Source organism: Molothrus aeneus, chromosome 8 (assembly GCF_037042795.1).
Source record: "Molothrus aeneus isolate 106 chromosome 8, BPBGC_Maene_1.0, whole genome shotgun sequence".
NCBI lineage: Eukaryota > Metazoa > Chordata > Aves > Passeriformes > Icteridae > Molothrus > Molothrus aeneus.
In genome coordinates this window covers 14,599,430-14,618,604 of record NC_089653.1, presented here as the reverse complement: position 1 = coordinate 14,618,604, position 19,175 = coordinate 14,599,430, and the positions used below count along the sequence as shown (strand labels likewise).

The 19,175-nt window shown below is 38.3% G+C and overlaps 1 protein-coding gene across 1 annotated transcript in view; it reads right to left on the bottom strand.

Annotated features, from left to right (window-relative positions):
* Positions 1-19,175, bottom strand: part of NRG3 (neuregulin 3) — a 345,643-nt gene that overhangs the window by 87,739 nt on the left and 238,729 nt on the right. The gene's annotated exons all lie outside the window — the stretch shown is intronic.

Sequence of the window (19,175 nt, the reverse complement as noted above, 5' to 3'; positions counted from 1 at the left end):
ACACAAATACATTTTTATTTCTCTCTCTTTTTTTTTCTTTTTGTTATTTTTTCTAATGCTGTTTAAATGATTGGACAACTTACAATAGAAATTTTGATGTCTCGCTGACTTCTCTTTCCTGTTCAGTCTGCAACTGCAGCAAGTTTCAATATATGCAGAGTAATTACACAGGAGTTGGTGAATACTTGCCTGACAACAATCACAGTACCTGAAGAAATGCTTGCTGAAGAATTAATATGAGTTGAGGTCTGCAACATGAACCTTCTTTTCAGAAGATAATCTCAGTCAGTGCTAGAGTCATATACGAATCTCTAGTAAGTGTCTGAAGACAGACAGAAGTGACAAATGCCATAAAAAAAAGACACACAGCCCTAGCCTGCCTGACTTGAAGTCAGTGTCACTGTGATGGAGCCTGATTAGCTGCTCTGCAATTGCACATTTTCATTTTCTTACAGCCCATTAGGCTGCTTTTAACAAAATTAAACACACTGCAGGGCAAAATAACAAAGTAAACCAAAACAAAACACTTACACTGTTTATAAACATTTTCTTAAGAAATTGCCATTTTGAGGATAAATGTTTCTCTCTTGAGCAAAGTAGACATCATTCTTCCCAGATCCAGCCTTTGGACATGCCCAGAACTGGGATGGGGGAGAGCAGGTTATTTCTATGAAATACATTCACTAAAAATGCACCACATTTAACTGGACACTACTAAATAAAATACATCTAGACTACAAGGGAAAACGAACCATAATAATAATAATTCAAACCAAACTCCACCATGATGAGTAAGATGAATTAGATTAATTAGCATCCATCTCAGCTAAGTTAATGTTACAGGATGCTACAGCTTTGTACCCCATTCACTGCTTTTCCTAGGTTGTGCTAATTCCTGCTTTCCCTGCCCGTTGAATTCAGCCTGCTCTCTCTTTGTGCTCCTGTTTATTTTTGTCTAAAATCCCACACATGGAATGTGGCTTCCCAGTTTTTTACACATGCTAGCAGTGGCATTTTAAGGGGTGGCTAAAATTTCAGAGTCAGGATGCTCTGCTCTGCCACGACCCTCACCCTGCTTCAAGGGGGAACAGCAGAGATGTTAAACATGAGAATGGAGAGCACACCTTGTGCCTGGCCTTGGCAGCCACTGCCCCATTCTCACTTGGAATGCTTAGGAAGCAAAACTGAAGCTACTCAGGCCTGGGCAGCAGGAGGTGCTGGTACCAGCAGACACAGCACATCACATCTCTGTGTGCTGGTCCTTCCCTTCAAGGGAGTGCTCAATGCAGCTGGGAAAGATGCTATTTGTGATGGAAAGGTACAATCCTTGCAAGTTGTTCTGGACTGCAGTTAAATGGTGTATTTTAGTGCATTTTCATCTTAGAAAAAAAAGGCTGACTGCTTACATTTTTTTTTCTCAAGTTATGCCATGAAGAAATATAATTTGCCTTTTAATAGAAATGTCAAGGACCAATTCCCTCCAATTTACTATATAGATTTTTAAATCCCATACAAAAATGTTATAAGTTTAATTGGAAAAGACAGCATGACAGCATAATTTTATACAACTGGTTACAATTATTACAATAGCAGCTTCCACAGAGCTCTCAGTGATTTTTCAAGAGCATTTACAAGCATAAATTGTGAGTTAGGAAAAAAAAGGTAATTTTCCACAGCTGTGCAAAGTGTATTAAGGAAATCAATCAGCTGTGACACAGATATTTAGAAATGAGAGATATTTTGTCCATCTGAGAGCACAACTGTAAGATTTGGTGACATTAATAGGGTTTTTTTAAATGGCCAGATTAAGTAAAGCATTATATTTTAGCTCAGATATATGGCAAATAAAAAAAAAGGCAGACAAATGGGTTAGAAAACTATTCTGGTTGGTTTTTTTGCTTATGGGGAGAGTGAGATCAATATGACAGAGTATGAGCCTAGGAAAAAATGATGACAAAGGCACCTCTCTGGCAGTCTTAGTGCTGCAGTTGTGAACAAGTTCCTTCTGTTCAGACAGAAGAATTTGTTCCTTCTTTTGTAACCATAACTGCATCAAAGATATCCAAGTATTGCCAGCTTGTTTTCCTAACTGCTAATTTCACAGAAGGTTCAGTTCTGGCTAAGCCCTTGGGTCAAAATTAATGTTATTATTATATGCAACAGACACAAAGCCTTTATTTCAATAGATGATGCAGCATGGAGACTTACATGAAAGACTAGAAAATCAAGCAAACTTATTTCTTAAAGGGCATGTTGAACTCTTGAACATGGATACTAAAAGAAGCTTTGAGAGCATAAGGGCAATAAGAGAACAGAACACTTTAGTTAATTAGACAATAATGAAAAAAGCTTATTAGGGAAATTTAACACACTCACAGAGAAGTTTACAGAAGACAGCAACCCAGTTCTTTTCCTGAAGTGATTTTATGGCGATAAAAGTTCTGCAGATTGATTATGCTCTAGATTTATTCTTTATTTACTTTTGAAGATATTCTCATGGGCCAAAGCACCCTCTTGACCTTGAACTTTGTGCTTTTGTCATTAGATTTCTAACACACTCAAACCAGATCAGAATAATACAATAAAGACAGGCTGTAAAGAAACTGGGCTGTGAATAATACATGCAAATTATGTTGAAAAGGGACCTGTGAGAGTTCCACCTGTGAGGGTGGAAGATGGACAAAATTGCTTTGCTTCTTTAGGGAGAGGGGCAGGCATACCAGTATTTACACAGCAGGCAAATTAATTGGCTTTTGCTGAGCTCTGTGCTGCTGCAGCTAAACTGCTTCCACAACCTGACCTACATAACTTCCAGTTTGCTTGGGAATTTCCTCATTCAGAGACAGGACAGCACAGCACACACGAACTGCAGAAATGATCTTGGAAAGTCATACAGCCCCATATGAAATAAATTTCTTGCAAGCAAATTAGAACTTCGTTAAATATATTTGCAGCACAAAATTAATCAGTCAAATCAGAAATTGCTGGATTAAAACTCATATAATACAGTCAGAAAACTGGTATAGTAATTTAAAAGTACTGTCAGTGGCAATTAGCAATAAGCATCTAATTTATGGGACATTCCATATCCAGTGCTTTGCAGCAACACTTATATTTATACACTGACAGCCCTCATTTTCTCTGCTGTGCTCATTTCTCAGCCTCCTAATTTTCCTGGTATGCTCAAACTAGGAAAAGCCTGAAAGTTACCCTGCCATATGAAAGTTACAAGTTTATTTTCCAGATGGCCTACTCTGAAAATGGCCAAAAAGTAGCTACCACAATAGGTTTGATAGGAAAGAAATCTCATGAAAGCAGAATTTCTGTATAGGTTGGTTGAACTCTGGACTCTGTCCCATTTGCAGGATCTGCACTCAGTCTTAATGAACATATGGAATTTCAGGACAGATTCCAGGAAAATTCTGTATAGTTTTGGGGGTCAAATGTTCTTCCACAGCCCTGAGTAGATCTGTTAAATCTCCCAGTTAACAGTCCCTCTTCTTGTGCCAACCAGAAGCTGCACAGGGAATCAGATACAAACAGCTGCTATCTCACCAAGTAGTTTTCATCCTACCTCCTGTCCATTACCAGCTTTCCAGTCCAGTGTTTGTTCTCAGATATCCTACCCACTACCCAGATATCCAAACCAAGGCAAACACTAAAAATATCACTTGGGATTCAAAAGAGAAAGAAAGACCTCCCAGCCCTAAAAACTATCTATTCAAATGTACAGCAGCCATTAATTTCTTTCTGGGCCTTTCAGGGATATTAAGAAGTTAATTTTCACACAGTCCAAGTATAATTTTTAAAAAATTACTTATGACATATAGGAGCCTACACATTATTAAATATCGACAGATATGCCAAAACCCCTCTAATAATTTTGCACTTTCTCTTTACTTTTTACTTTTGTGTGAGAGATTTTGCATTCTTACAGTGCAGACACATTATTTTACATTCAAATACTGGTGCAGCTGCTGCTACCTAAGGCTTGAGAGATTTATGGATAATAACACAAGTGCAAAATAAAAGAGTACATTTGGATGCATATCAAACAGCAGCTGCATCAGTCAATCAAACTGCTGGACAACAGATTCAAGTCTACAGATAAATGTAAAATACAATTCCTCAGCCAGACCAACTTCTTCAGAAAAATACATTATGCATTTCCCAGTACTGACATGGATAATGTAGTACTTTTCTCCTTGACCAAAGCAGGGCACACAATTTGTTTTCTAAGCCAACATGTGTTAAAGCAGAAAAGAATAGCCATTCTTCTGAATTGCTATCAATAAAAAAGTAGTTGCTGTGTCAGTCAGTTTGTGTAACAATAAAAAACCAGATATGTATCAATGTCAGAATCTCAGCACATCCCACTCTGCACACAAAACATCCTCAGTTCTTACCCACAGTCCCCATTGCAGGATGCACACACTGCTGCTTCCCAGTCACCTCAGTTATTCTGACATCTCATTTTTACAGTGTAAATACCACACTCTGCCCAAAAGAAAACCCCTCTGTGTATGCCTTTTTTGTCACTAACAAGAGACCAAAATGAATGACCAAAGCAGTCCCACTCAAATCTGACAACTTCATGCAATTGCTTTTTAGTCTTTATCAATCAAAACCACTGAAATAAAAATAATGGTATAGAGGAGAGCTCTGAATTGAATTCTTGATTGAAAATCAGTACCAAAAGCCAGCCTTGTCTGAACACAGCTCTCATTAACAACTCTGGCAGTAAATGGCATTTTGAATTTACCATGCACTAGGGAAGAGCAGATCTAAATCAGGGCACCCTGTGGTCATCATCTAGGGATTAACATTCCAGGGCATTGATCAAGCAGCTGTGTCTATTCTAACTTTTCTTTCACTTCTAGCTTTTTATGGCCAGCAATTTAAGACACTCAGCAACCTCAGAGCATCCCCAAGTCCCTGCTCAGTAATGTGCCTGACCCCAGAGCCAGATCCTGACCCTGAGCCCAAGGCAGCAATAGCAGACAGGGCCCTGCAGACCTGAACACCAAGTTTGCTCACATCCATCACACTGAGAATGATTTTCCTCCTGCTCCTCCTGGCCTTCCAGCCCTGCTGCTCCACTGTCTGACACAATTAAACCCCCACAAAACTCAGCTAAAACATAGTGCTTGTATTCCTGACTTGGTTTGGAGGTTTTTGAGCCAACCCTGTACTGCTGAAATATTTATCTACTCCTACCACATATAATCTGCTGGTAAGGGATTTTGTATAAAGAATAAAATAAGATGTGGTTAGGCAGTAATATTAATTTGTTCTCTGATCACACAACTGAAGAATCTCTTAGCTAATGCCTAGTACATAGTTCCATTTACTACTTTTTAAACTTTACTATCACTCTTGGCAATAATAGTTCCTTTGCTGCTGCTCTTTCTTATGCTCAGACAGGCCGTCTGCCATCCTGCTCTCCAAACTATTTGTCAGCTCCAATCTCTGCAGGCACTGAAGGATATTTAGGCGTGAATTGCGTTCATATTGTTCTTCCTGTATTTTGGGCTGAGGACACTACTATGCTGTAAAGAGACACTGACTGTAGAGAAAAAGCAAAAGCCCACAGCAGCTAGAACAGAAGGTACATGTCATAAATTTTCAATGTGCACTTCCTATCCCTTAAAACAAATTTATTCAAATTCTCCCCTGGCAATCAACTTTAAATGGTTTTCAGCACATGTAGATGTTGGCAAAGGATTCCAAGTTATCCACATTAGGTTTTCTCCCTAAAACTGACCAATTTTCATTAAGCAAAGTAGACACATTTTTTTCAGTGAAAAATGTGTAGGTGTTACTCAGATTAATCAAACTGGAGAATCTCTGGAGTGATTTTAGTGGAGTAATTCTTAAGACTGAAGCTCTGACAGGCAACTTGTCAGCCAATGAAGGGTTGTTGAAGGTAAAGCACATTGTAAAGATGAGCTGTGACTACTAAAAGTTTTGGTTTATGTCAGCACATAAGAAGGAACATTTTTATATAAAAGATCAAAATGGGAAGAACTCAGCCTGGTTGTTTCAAACCACTTGATTTAGGGTCATGACTGGAAGGCAGGGAAGAGAAAGCCTGTTTTAATACCTTTTTATTTTTGACCCCTCTATACATGAGTAATTTTTATTTTAAGGTTTAAGTAAGTCTCATTCTATCTTAGTAAATCTCTTTCTGACTTCAAGCTTCAGGAATTTTCATTTTCAGGACAAACTCAGCTAGGAAGCTAAAACATACAGGAGACTTTGAGGTCTTATTCTGGGCAAGCAAAGGCTCATTTAGAATTCATTTTAGCAAGTCTCTTCACTTGAGCAAAAACTAATTGGATAGTACATAGAAAAAAACTTTAAAACAGTAAGAGCAATGAAAAACCACAAAAGCACTTTTTAAAAAATCTCATGCACCTTGTCCATCTTGAAGATGCTGAGCAGCAGGGGAGCATAGAAAGGTCTGGATTTTGTGTGATATAAGAATAAGAGGTTAACTATTAAAATTCTGCTGAATTTTAGAAAGATTTTGTAAATATTGAGCACTATTGACCCAAGAGGCAGATTGCTAATATTGCATTATTTCATTCACTTGAGATACACCTAAAGTGTCCCAAATGAAAAAGCTAAATAAGGTCTAGTTCAACCTAGCCCAAGACTAAATATATATAGTCTAAATTTTACATATATAAAAGTTTTCTTGCCATCTTCCTTTTCTTTTTTTGTTTTCTCTTATAGTAAAAAAATAAAAAAGAAATAGGAAAAAAAAAATCATTTTCATACGTGCTGAATTCCAGCAGTCAACTTTGGGATGCTTCCAAGTCACTGAGTTCAGCTAAGCATTTCAGGATTTGTGATGTTTTGCCAACACAGCAGGGTTGATGTCCCTGCTCTCAGTGCAGATCTGCCCCAGCAGATACTGAATAATTTCCCTGTGCTAAGGAGCAGACACAGACATTGAGCAGCTATGACTTGGAGTCTTCTTCAGGTTGTCTTATTGGAGCTTCTAAATAGTTAGAAGACTTAATCTTCTCTATAATATCACCTTTTAACATCTAAATTTGCCTTTTTCTCAATTTGCCAGATTCTAATTAGTCTCTGACGGGGCAGGAAAAATACATCTCGCCCATTTATACATAGGAAAGTTAAGATTATCTTTATTCATACATATGCAGGGTGGTATGAAAAATCAGGCAGAGCCTTTGCTGCTATCACAACAGCTTCTGGTAAGAGCTTTCTGACTAACACAGGATTGAGGAAAGCAGAAGTCCTAGAGGGAGAAATAGGTTACCCTGAATGTACCTCCAAAGGCACAGAAAGCTCATAAGGCAAGAACCAACTGAAATGGGTCATGATCTCCCCAAGCAGATGCATCTCTATATTTATCAACAACCATTATAGTTGTTGACACCTTAAGGAAGTGTCCTTATCACCACCCCAACGGGGCCCAGCTTGTCATCTTCTACTTCCAAACTCACACAGTAACATTGCCCCTCAGAATGACACAGGCACCAGAGCATTTCGTTTGGAAAAGACCTTCAAGATGGAGCCCAACCACTAACCCAGTACTGTCAATAACCCAATACTGCTACACCGTGTCCCCAAGTGCCACCTCCAGATATCTTTTTAATACCTCCAGGGATGGTGATTCCACCACTTCCCTGGACATCCTGACCACCCTTCTGGTGAAGAACCAACCTAAACACAGCCTAAACCTCCCCTGTCACAACCGAGGCCGTTTCCTCTTGTGTTGTTACTTGGAAGAAGAGACCAACCCCACCTGTCTACAGCCTCCATTCAGGGAGTTGTAGAATGATAAGGCCTCTCTTGAGCTCCCTTTTCCCCAGGCTTTAGTCACCATGTTTCCAATGCCAATAAAATTAATAATAAATTACTGAGAATGGCATTGGTGAGCAGCTTTTTTACTTGGAGTTCTCTGGACATCTACACATATGGCTTAACCCAGTTTCTTCTGAAATAAGTAATCTCTTCTCCAGAAGTGTACCAATTGTATTTTAAGGCTTTAAAAACATTTAAATCTTCAAATATTTATGGAACACTAAACAAATCCTGACCACAAGGGTTGCTTAAAACATGGAGACTGATAAAGACAGTAAATTAATACAGCATTAATAGGAGACCAAACTGTCAAAGACAGCTAGATCAGACTGGAACACAAAGTCTTCACAGAAACAAAAATACTTTTTGCTTTTATATAATATTAACATATATACATATTTAGATTTACAACTGCTCATGTCCACAGACCAAGAAGCTCCTTGAAAAGGACACTCTTTCCCCCCATCAGTGCACTGCACTGTCTGCCAGACGCAGATAGAGCCTTTCAGGGACAGCTCCTCCACCAGGCAGGAGCCAGGCTCCCACATTAGAGCTGCTCAGCTTCTAGAAAAAGCCTTTTCAGAAGGACTCATTAAATCCAGAGTTAAAATGCACTAGGTTACCTCATTATCAAGAAAAGAGCAAATTTATGATGTAAAACACAAGTTAAAGCAAAAAATTCAGCTGGATGCTTCAAATCTGCTCACTATCTTAGTATTTATCTGAGAAACTATATTCACCAGTATTTTTTTTCAAGATTGAGACCTAAGTCATTATCTTAACATTTTGTAAACTCTAGCACCTTCTATAATATAGATGAGTATTAAAGCAAAATTCTGTGTTGTGCTTTGTCTACGGTAGGGTTATACTACAAAAATACACTATTCACTACAGTAGAAATTTCAAGCTTACCAATTCAACACTACAGCTGGCTGGGAAATAGCAGAAAAAGCTTAAAAAAAGCAAAAAAAAAGTATCTAAAACCACCAAGCCCAAAAAAGACAGTGACTGACCCACTCCCTTTTTTGGTGCTGTGTTCTAGGCATTCACCTGCAAGAGAGCAAAATCAGGTCAAGGACTCGAACCTGTCTTTCACCTATCATGGACAAGTATTCTGTTCTCTGATAATTCTGGGCTTTTTTTCTGAACCTGAAAAAGCTTTCACAATAATAGCACTGTCGAGACACATAAAACCAGTCTGTATTGAAAATGCAACCTTTTTTTCAAGAAAAAAATCAGTTTTACTAAAAGCAAACAAAACAAGAATCCAAGTTAAATTTAGATGCTGCTTTTCACAAGCAGCCCACACAGTGGATATTTTCTCCTGATAAGCATTAGGTATTAACCTCTCCCTGTATCTTCAGAGATAATTGGAGCCAACTCCTTTGGAAACAAAATGAAATGTGGACATCTGTTCATTGTAAACATTTAGGATACTAAATTAAACTGTAAATTATATTTTTTTATTCCATTATGGAACAAAAAAGTAAACATTTTAGATAAGGACGAAAGGGTAGCCTAGATGAGACAGACCAGACAGGCTGTGAAAAGCTGTTTGTGATTAAGGCATTCATCTGGAAGACTGGAAACAGAGGAGTCAAATCTTGGTGTCAGAGAGGGAGCAGAGGCCATGTGCAGTGACAGTGTGGGAAGGAATCACAGAAAAGCACATGGCAAATACTGAGTGGAAGCAAAGACTGGCAGAGAGAGAAAACTCACTAATAGAAATATAATTCAGATGCTGAAGGAAAAAGCCCCTCACAAATGGGCAGGGACATAAAGTAAATATGTTGGGATAGAAGGTAAACCATTAAAAAACCAAACAATCTGGTACCTTAGCAGCATATGTAATACACTCAAATCTTCTCCTCTTGCTAACTCAGCTGAGGTGTTAAAATGTTTGGGGAAGACAAGGTCAAAGAGCAGAATTAGTTGCAGAAAGGCAATGGGCAATGACAGGCAGGGCTTTGGCTGTTACTTGTTCTGTGTTTCAGTACCGTTTCTTGGGATGACCGTCCAGAGCTGGATTGTCAAACCTGTTACTCAGGCTGTGTGCAGAAGTCACAAGAGAAAAGAGCTTTCTGTCTCCCAGGCCCCTTATTAACTTCTGACTGTTGATGACAGCAAACAATTGTATTTTTCCTCTAGAGCAAACAGGTACTTGCAGTGAGAGCAAAGAGTCAGGGCCTCTGAGAGCAGGGTGCTCACTGAAATGGCTGGAAGTGAATCTGGTCCTCCAAGCATGGCCTCATCAAGAACTGCCTCTTCCAGGCTGCTCTTTGGTTTGCTTCTGGGACAACACTGACCTGGTTTGTATTAAAGAAATTCCTGCCATGAGCAAATTTATCACTGAAGAGTATGAATACATATGCTCATGGCTGACAATTCTGACTCCCTAATGGTTGATACAAAACCCACTAGAAAACAGCAGTCACACGTGGCATAAAAGTCATGTGAGGACAATGCCACCTTGAAGGATTCATTAACAAACATTTACCAGTCCCAGTGAGATCAAGATTCTATCATTTGATCTTTCTGATCCAGGAAATTATAATTACACGAATTGCTGGGCTTGCACAGTAAAGTTTTAACCAGAAGTGGCTGTTCCCTGTTGCTAAATATAAGTGTTTTATATTAGGCCTAAGAAATGAGCCTGAAAATGCCTTCAGGAGTCTCAGTACTCTTTTTATTCTTAGCAAAAGATTATAACTTTGATGTGGTAATCAAACTCATAGTAATACTGACCTATAATGTTTCCAGTAAGATTGCCATTCTTGTAGGCAGGTATGTACATACACACATTGCCCTCGCAGAATCTGGTCTTCACAGCAACACAGAGCACTCACTACTTTAACTTTGAATGATACTTATTCCTGGTTTTCCTTCATGAGCAGAGATTGTTCAAATTAGCTGAATCAACACTGATAGAAGCTCTAAGCAAAGTGAAAATCTAACAACAATAATTGCCTTATTGAGCATCCTTGTAGTGGAGTAAGGACTTAATGCAAAGAGTGAAGATCAGCTAAGAGCACAGAGGCTCTTCTGAGGTATTCATTTTGAAAGATGAACAGAACACTCAGCAGAAATGCTCTTGGAAGAAATTTTAGCTCTCACATATGAGCCTCTTAACGTTTTTACTCTCAAGGCAGTGAGTGTGCATTGGACTGATCCTCAGCTTTGTGCTGGTGCAGTGCAGAATTGATCTTCCTGCTGTTTACTACTTACAGTCATAAAACTGTACTCTGGACAGATCACAATATGAGGAACCCCACAGCACATGCCCCCACCTTACTGCATTTTTTACTAGGATCATTTAATGCAGAACAACTCACAGGAGATGGCAAAACATTTGATTCAGACTAAGATTTAACACAGACACATTCAAAGACAGCATTAACTGCCAATAAGAGAAACCCATCTCTTTTCTCCATGTGTCCTTACTAGCTTCTGCAACAGGGAACAACATCTTAAAGAAACCTATACCATGCCATCTCAACCAGCCATGAAGAACTCAACATCAGAATTGTGATGTAAAGTGAAATAGTATTGCTAAAGTAAGATCCTCTTGGACAACTGAGCAGCTAATTTACAAAGACAAGAACTTGACAAAATGAATGTTTTCAGCTAAGTTACAGTCATGTTTTGTGCAATTTTCCTATATGTCATTTCATGATGGCCCATCTTTCCTTACACTTTTCTCCCTGAACATGAACTATGGTCACTACACTGCTGAATTTTTCTCCTAGGAGGTCCAAAAATATGATCTGACAAGTCAGTGATTGCACCTTATCCATCCACGCAAAATCAGGAAAGTCCTTCCAAAAGTCCACGGGAGATTGACACCAACAGTAACATGTCAGTAAAGAGCACACAAGTCAGAAGAGTTAGTTACTGAGGGTAACAGGCGAAATAAGGGACTTCCAGGGTGTCACAGAACATAGACTTCAACTGTATTTGTACTTGCACGGCCACAGAATGGCCAACAGCAGATTTGGGAAATCACAATGTGTTTGCAAGAGGGACAGGAGGAGTGGCTGTTTCAGAGGCTCATCACCTCAGGAGGTGCCTGTTTTGGGAGAGCCGCACCACCTCTCACGGCGGCCCCGGGACGCTCCCGGCTGGTGGCGGAGCGGGAGCAGCGATTCCCGGCCGCGGTCCTTGAGTAACACTGCACCCTCCGTGCACAGCCATCTGCTGGGCTCCTGGGAAACCAGCCCTAGCTGAGAGACTCCACCAGCAGAGGGTCAACAGCCCTAAAATACAACTGCAAAAATCACTACACAAAGATCTAGAAATTCCTTAACTAGACACGAGTCCCACATTTCACAGATGAATGGTAGTTTGGAAAGGCGGCCTTTAAACTCCCCTGCATGAGGTGGCTTTCATTTCCTTTTTGTTTATAGCAACCACGGCTTACAGAAAGACATGCTGGTGAAAACTTCTTGTTGGCTGGGATTTCTATTGCTAGAGATCCCACTTTCTTTCTTCCTTAGGATTTGTACTGACTCCATATAAAATGACTTGTTCAATTTCATTATTATCCTTCTACATACATACAATTTTTGAAGAAGAAGGAGGAAACAAATGGTTTTTTGGTTTGTTTGGAGTTTTTTTGCCTGCTGTCAAAGATACTGCATTTGCCTGATTCCAGCTGCTTAGTAAGAATATCTACAAAGATGCAGCCTGTACAAGCTGAATTCCAGAAGACCATCTATGGTGTAAAAGCCACAGCAAAACCAGACATAATTGAATAATTCAAATTAAAAGTTTTGAAAATAAAACAATGTTGAGTAACCAGATGCCAATACATTCTTGTCCTCCAGGAGAAGAGATGAACAGAGAAGAATAAGGAACTAATGCTTCTTTAAAACTAATGTAAGAATTTCGGTCTAATTCAGATTGATTTTTTTCTATCTTTCCAAATAAAACTGTATGACTTTTTATTTTAATGTTATTTCAGGTAATTCCTAAATAAATATTTACATCGATTTAGCAAAGGCTGACATGTAATTTAAAACTGAAATATTAAATGGAAATAAATTGTAACCCCCTTACTAATATTTCTGGACAGAAAGTCAGAAGGTTGAGGGAGTCGTTGTGCAAACCCACTGCTGGTTTGTTTTTTTTTTTCCAAAAGGACTGGCAATTCAAAGAAAGTAGGGACAAACCATCTCTGTTATGCACACAAAAGTAATGAAAGCAATTCAGCCTAATATTTGGCAACAGCACTCACATGAACGCACTTTTTTTTTCTGTTTTGACTTGAGAAGAGCAACACAAAATTCAAAAACTCCCCCCCCCCATTAGAAAAATGAGGATTCCCAATATCCTTCTGATTTTGAAAATCTATTTGGCAGTACTGACAGAGAAAACCGGAAATTAAAAAAATTACTCAAAACCATCTATACTGCACGTTCCTGGACAAGTCACTGTTAGCTTATCCATAGAATCAAATATTATTAGGTGCTTCCTACGAATTTAAATTTTGCTTTTAGGATTTTAAGAAATAACATTATCAAAACTGCCACTGATTTTCTTTGCCCATGGCATTAGTGGCAAATCTGTGACTTCAATTAATCTCTCTTTGACTTTAATGTTTCAGGACATTCTGATAACGAACACATTCACGTTTCCAGTTATCACTGGTGAACACTTTTACTGAACCTTTGTTAATGTCACACTTCTAGTTTGGAACATTCCATTCCAGCTCTGCAGAATAAAGCCTAAGTTCTTATTTTAAGGAAAAGAAAACAAAGCCAGCAACAAAACAAATCAAGATGTTTCATACTACTCACAGAATGTAAAATTTTACAGCTTCCACACAACTCAGATTTGAAAACACATCATCTTTTATTGACCATATCCCAAGGTCTTTACATGCCTGATGATCAAAGAGGAGGGAAAAAATGTCCCTCATTGCCTCAGGGATATCTTTTCTTATTTTACCTTGCTGATGTTTCATATTCCTCAGGCTGTCTCTCATTTGAGGCATTTTTTCTCACCTACAGTTAAACTTATTGAAACTTCTGGAGAGACTGTGTTGCCTTTCTTCTTTATTACTATTTCAATTAAAGCAATTCCTTCCTTTCAATCCATTAATGCATCAGGACTCATCTAGGTTGATTTGTGATGCATTTGAACTGGAGGAACTCTGTTACACACCTTTATGAAGAGACTGCAGTTGACAGAAACATCCAATCCACTTGATGGAGACTAACAGATCTTCTACTGCTTTGTCTTTTTTGGGGGACTTCCCTTGACTGTAGTCACCTCATCTTTTGCTCTTAAAACCTAATTATACAAGCCAATAGAATACCACCTTTTGATTATTTAATTTTTGTAAAAGCTTAACATCCTAGAGCAAAGTTAATGTTTTTTTGTGAACACACTGGTGGCGTGGCATTCTGCCATTAGTTTGATAAAATGACAGCCACTATAAAAAGTTTGGTCTACAAGCTCTCTCTTCATATGCTTTTTCTGAAAAAAAAAGTCTGGAACAGATGAAAAAATTAATGCAGAGGGACTTAAAACCTTTTGTTTTTAAGACTAAGTTAAGCCACAAAATTTAGACTTTGATCTAGATTTCAAAAGTTCTGTCTGGGATTAAGTAAATCCCATGTTAAATCTGTTTAAGAAGGACTTTTCCTCCACAAAACTCAGATATATCCACCTCTGGGGAGTCTCCCACTCCTAATTGCCCCTATTTTCATGCAACCTTTGAAGTCCTTCCAACAGCAAAATCTTATTTTCTTCTATACCTGCTAGAAATCAAAATAGGAGAAAAAAGTAAATTCAGAAGGAACTCTGACTAATTCAGAAAGGTTAAGTAGATTTAACAAAAAAATTATTCAGGCCCTAGAAAATCAGTCATTCGGTGAGGAGCACAAGTTTCATTATATTTTCAAATAATTTAAATACATACATTTTAGAAATATTTCACAATGTTGATGCTCCTTATCCTCTATTTGATAAGAGTCCCTTTGCAAAAAACCTTTGTAGTGTCCAGTGCAGTAGCACAGACTTCAAAGCCATGTCTGCTCAAAGCAGGAGGCTGAACTTCCTGAGTTCTCCAGACTTCTCCTTCAACATAAATTATCCTATGATCTCACATACACAAAACTAGATAGGAGGAATAAAAAATAAAATGAAATGCCTAAGATTTTCTTGGGGAGCTTTTTTTTTTTTTTTGAGAACATTAGTGGGGGTCTTGGGGTTTTTAATACATTTTTGGAAAGACATTTTTTCATTTGTAACCTAGCTATAGTTGTTTTTCTTATCAACAGTCCCGGTCTTCCAGAAGAGGGAGTTTGATCCTTTGCTACAGTAATCTAAGAACGAGCAACTGCAGGTTCCAGATATGACACTTGCAGGTTTCTCTTTGATGAGATTCAAAGAGAAACGTGTGCCATGTTGTCACAGGTTAAAGTGCTCTAAGACCACAGGCTATGGCTCACTCAGTAGGAAGAAGACATTTGACATTTGAAAAAGCCAGTTTAACAAAGTTCAAACATAACAACATGGAAACCAAGAGAAAAAAAAAAATCAAAGTTGAAGTGAAGCATTTTAACAAAGCACAAAAAATTGACACATTTTGCTGTAAGTTTTGTCTTGAAGCTGAAAATTCTTGAAATCCTCAGAACAGGGATGCCAAACAAACCCTGTTCCTGGTGGCTGGTTCACACAGATTATGAGTGAAGTATGATCAGGTTACTGAAGAAATTATGTGATGGGGCTGACTGCAACAGCAGGAGCATGGTCTGGTAATCTATAAGCTTTCCAGCCCACTTTTATTCTTCTAGGAAATAATGTGTTAATTCTGCAGAAGGATTGGATAACATCCCCAATATTTGACAGGGGATCCCTCTTTACTCAAGCTTCTGAGTCAAATGGGAATGTTAATATGATGAAGAAAAAAATAATACTGAACACTGTAAAATTGAAATACACAGTTTACATAGAAAAGTAGTTTCCAATGCTAAGAACAAAATACTTGTAGGTAAAAAGGAACAATTTGGTAAAATGAGGTTAGGTGATAAACTCATTTTCAATGTCTCATTCTCCACTTTGGACTATGCCTACAGAACAGTCAAAGCTCTAAAGGCTTTACTTTGCCTCAGTAAAAAAGCAGATTAAAAGAAATATCTGCAGCCTACATACAAATTACCTTTCAGGAGTCATTGGGCTACACAGGTCTGCTCCAGAACACAATAAAGCATAATACAGGAGAACATTTCTACAATTTATGTCATAAATAAGTTCCCAACCCTACAGATACACATAGGACTACAGAAAAATTTATTGTGCATAAAGTTATATTAAGGTTGTACTTAAAATGCTGAAAATAGAAGTGTTCTACCATTGGTGTTAGCTGTATTTACAGAGGATGTAGCCCAGACAAAGAAAGCTGAAGTAATATTCTAAATATAGTTTCCTTTCAGCATGTGACTACTGTTTCTGTTCTTTTTATCCCATTATTATTTCCTCCATATAATGGAGAAGATGACTGAGAGAGTTCAGGGACTTCTCCTGCACACTGTTAGCATGGCTGACAGATTTTCTCCTCTTGACAGAGCCTGTGAGCCTGGGTGGCTTTGCCATGCAGTCTTTTGCCCTATTGCTGACATTATTATTTTGTTAGGCTCCCATGTTTTAGGCAAGTTTCTCTCATATTTCAAGATTACCAAACTTCTCAAGCTACTTGTGTTTGGACTGTTTTGGATTCTTTTTCAACAACTTTCTCTTATAGCCAGAAAACCTTGCCAAGAGTAGAGATATTAAGGGAAGTGGAAGCTGTTACACCTGTGATGCATAAAGGCCCAGTCACAGAGACTCTGCCTGGAGTGTTTTGACAGTGGTACCTGTGTGTGTTTTAAATTTTTTTTCTTAGGACTTTATTCCTATCTTTGAGCTGAAGGAAGGTAGCAGATGGCAGATCTGACTGCAAGAAACCATGGATGCCAATTCAGGAACTTTGAAACACCATCTAGTAGTTTCAAGAAGTGTTTCCTGAAAATAGAATCATCTTAAATACCTTCATCAGTTACTTGAATTAAACTACATATATGTGATCTAGGCATGCATTAATCCATATTAAGCAATACATAATTTGTATTAATATCTGTGATGCAAAGCCAAGACCTGCCTAGCATACATCTAGAATGAAGTAAGAAGCTGGTATTAAAAGTATTGCAGGGCCATAACACACTATTTTCCACTATGAAAATAATACGCAGATAATAGCTACACTGAACAAGCTTGATTTGTTTTAGCAGGCCATTTAAAAAACAATGACAAAAAAAAAATCAAGATGCTTTGGCCCATGTACATAAGTAACAACTTTATAACAAAATTGTTGCTATTTATCAAGTGACTGGCACAGATTCGCTTCCCAGTCATGACAAGGGTATATTCTGAAAATACAACCTGTGGTATCACAGGCAAGGTAAGACAAAAACATTGCTTCAGTACTTCATGCATGCAAACTTCAAATAAGCTAAATGTTAGCAGATGTGTCATCAACAACACATTCACACCAGAACACCCTCAGCAATCCCATGAAACTCAAATGTGCTGGACTTGTTCACAAAGCTTGACTGACACCAGCCAGTGCTGGCTCCATGCAGCCTAGACAAAAGAGTCCTCATCGCATTTTCCAGATTTCAGAAATTTAGTGTTGCATTTAAAAAATCGCTTCTTTCTGAAGCCACCTCCAAATTCACCCTTCAGGCATTCTCTTTCTAATCCAAACACATTCAACCACAAACCTAAGTTTTGGCAGTGCAAACCCAGAGCCTTTGAAGATGATAATACTGTGCTTGACTACTGTGTCAAATACTTTTTACACTCCTCAGGTTATGCAAATAACAAACACTTCTGCTACTGAGTGCTACTTATCAGCATGATATTACTTTTTTTTCCTCTCACCAGAAGGAAGATAACTGATTTAACTCCTGAACAAAGTGTTGTTACTGTCCAGCTGCAGCAGAAAGTTCAATTATCTTCCTTCCAGGCTTGACATCCTTAGAACAAGTGCATGTGCACACACACACACACACACTGAGGTATATCACATGATGCCAGCACACAGAAATGGACCTGAACTGGTCCTGTCTTTTCCTCTTTTGAAAACAGACAAGGCTCAAATACAAGATAAATTTCAAAACTGACTAGAAACATACCTAACTCATGTTAACCTTCTTCATTCATACTAAAAGAGAGGCTCCTTTTGGGCCACAGGGGTGCCCAGTGGACCCATGACAATGTCAAGCCAAAGCCCCTCCTCTGTACATACTCTAAATAATACAATTTTGAAAGAAAATCTCAACAAAATAAAAAGAAAAAAGTAGTTTTTGTTTTCAGAAGGTATAAAAAGGCTGTTTCAGCAGCACTTAGCCTCACTATCATGTGGCTGAAAAATGCTCTGGAAACAATCCAGCCAGAACCCAACTTGAGTATGCATCTCCTAAAAAAGAGAAGCAAGTCTGTGCAACCAACATGAAGAAAGAAAAAAATACTGTCTGCACTAGATAAAGACTGTAGGGATTTTGGTCTTGTTAGATGCAGCCCAATCCGGGAGCCTTTTTGGGGCTTTGTGTTGGACCTGCATGGATTTAACCTCTACTGTTGAGAGAGTAAAGCCAGAGTCCCCTGTGAAAACCAGGTCAGACAGGTACCACCCTGCCAGGCTGTTCATCATCTGTCCTTTCCCAGATTCACAGGATACAAACTACCTTTTTCTTTGACATATACAGAGCTTCTGTACTGACACATGCACATACAACTTGGCTGAGGTACAATCTGCCTATTCACTACAAGCTCTGCACTTTACCATTAAAGGTCAAGCTAAGGAGAAAATAAACCAAACACAAAGCAAACCGAAATGGGAGCTATACAACACAGAGAACTACAAAGCAACAGGTGCCTTTGGAAACAGGTTTTCACATGGAAAAACAGAAGAAAATAAATTAAAATGCACAAAGACTAGAAAAACAAGCATTGCTCTTCAAAAAAAAAAAACAAACAAAAAAAAACAAAACCAAAACAACTAAAATCTAATCTAAAGAGTACCCAAAACCAGAAGACTTAATATGCTACAGTTTCCAGGTATATGAACAAAACCAAGAGATTGGATATGACCCTTTGTTGTACGTCACTTCATTTAAAAATGTAAGATAAACATAATTAAATGGATTGATCTTCCAAAAATTCATCTGGGATAATATTTTTGGCATAGTTTTTTTAGTCAAGAGAATTTAGAAAGAGAAACAGTGGAGTAAGAGAAGATATATGCAGATGTTATTCTGACATGTAGAAAGTTACTTTGTCTCCACAGTACT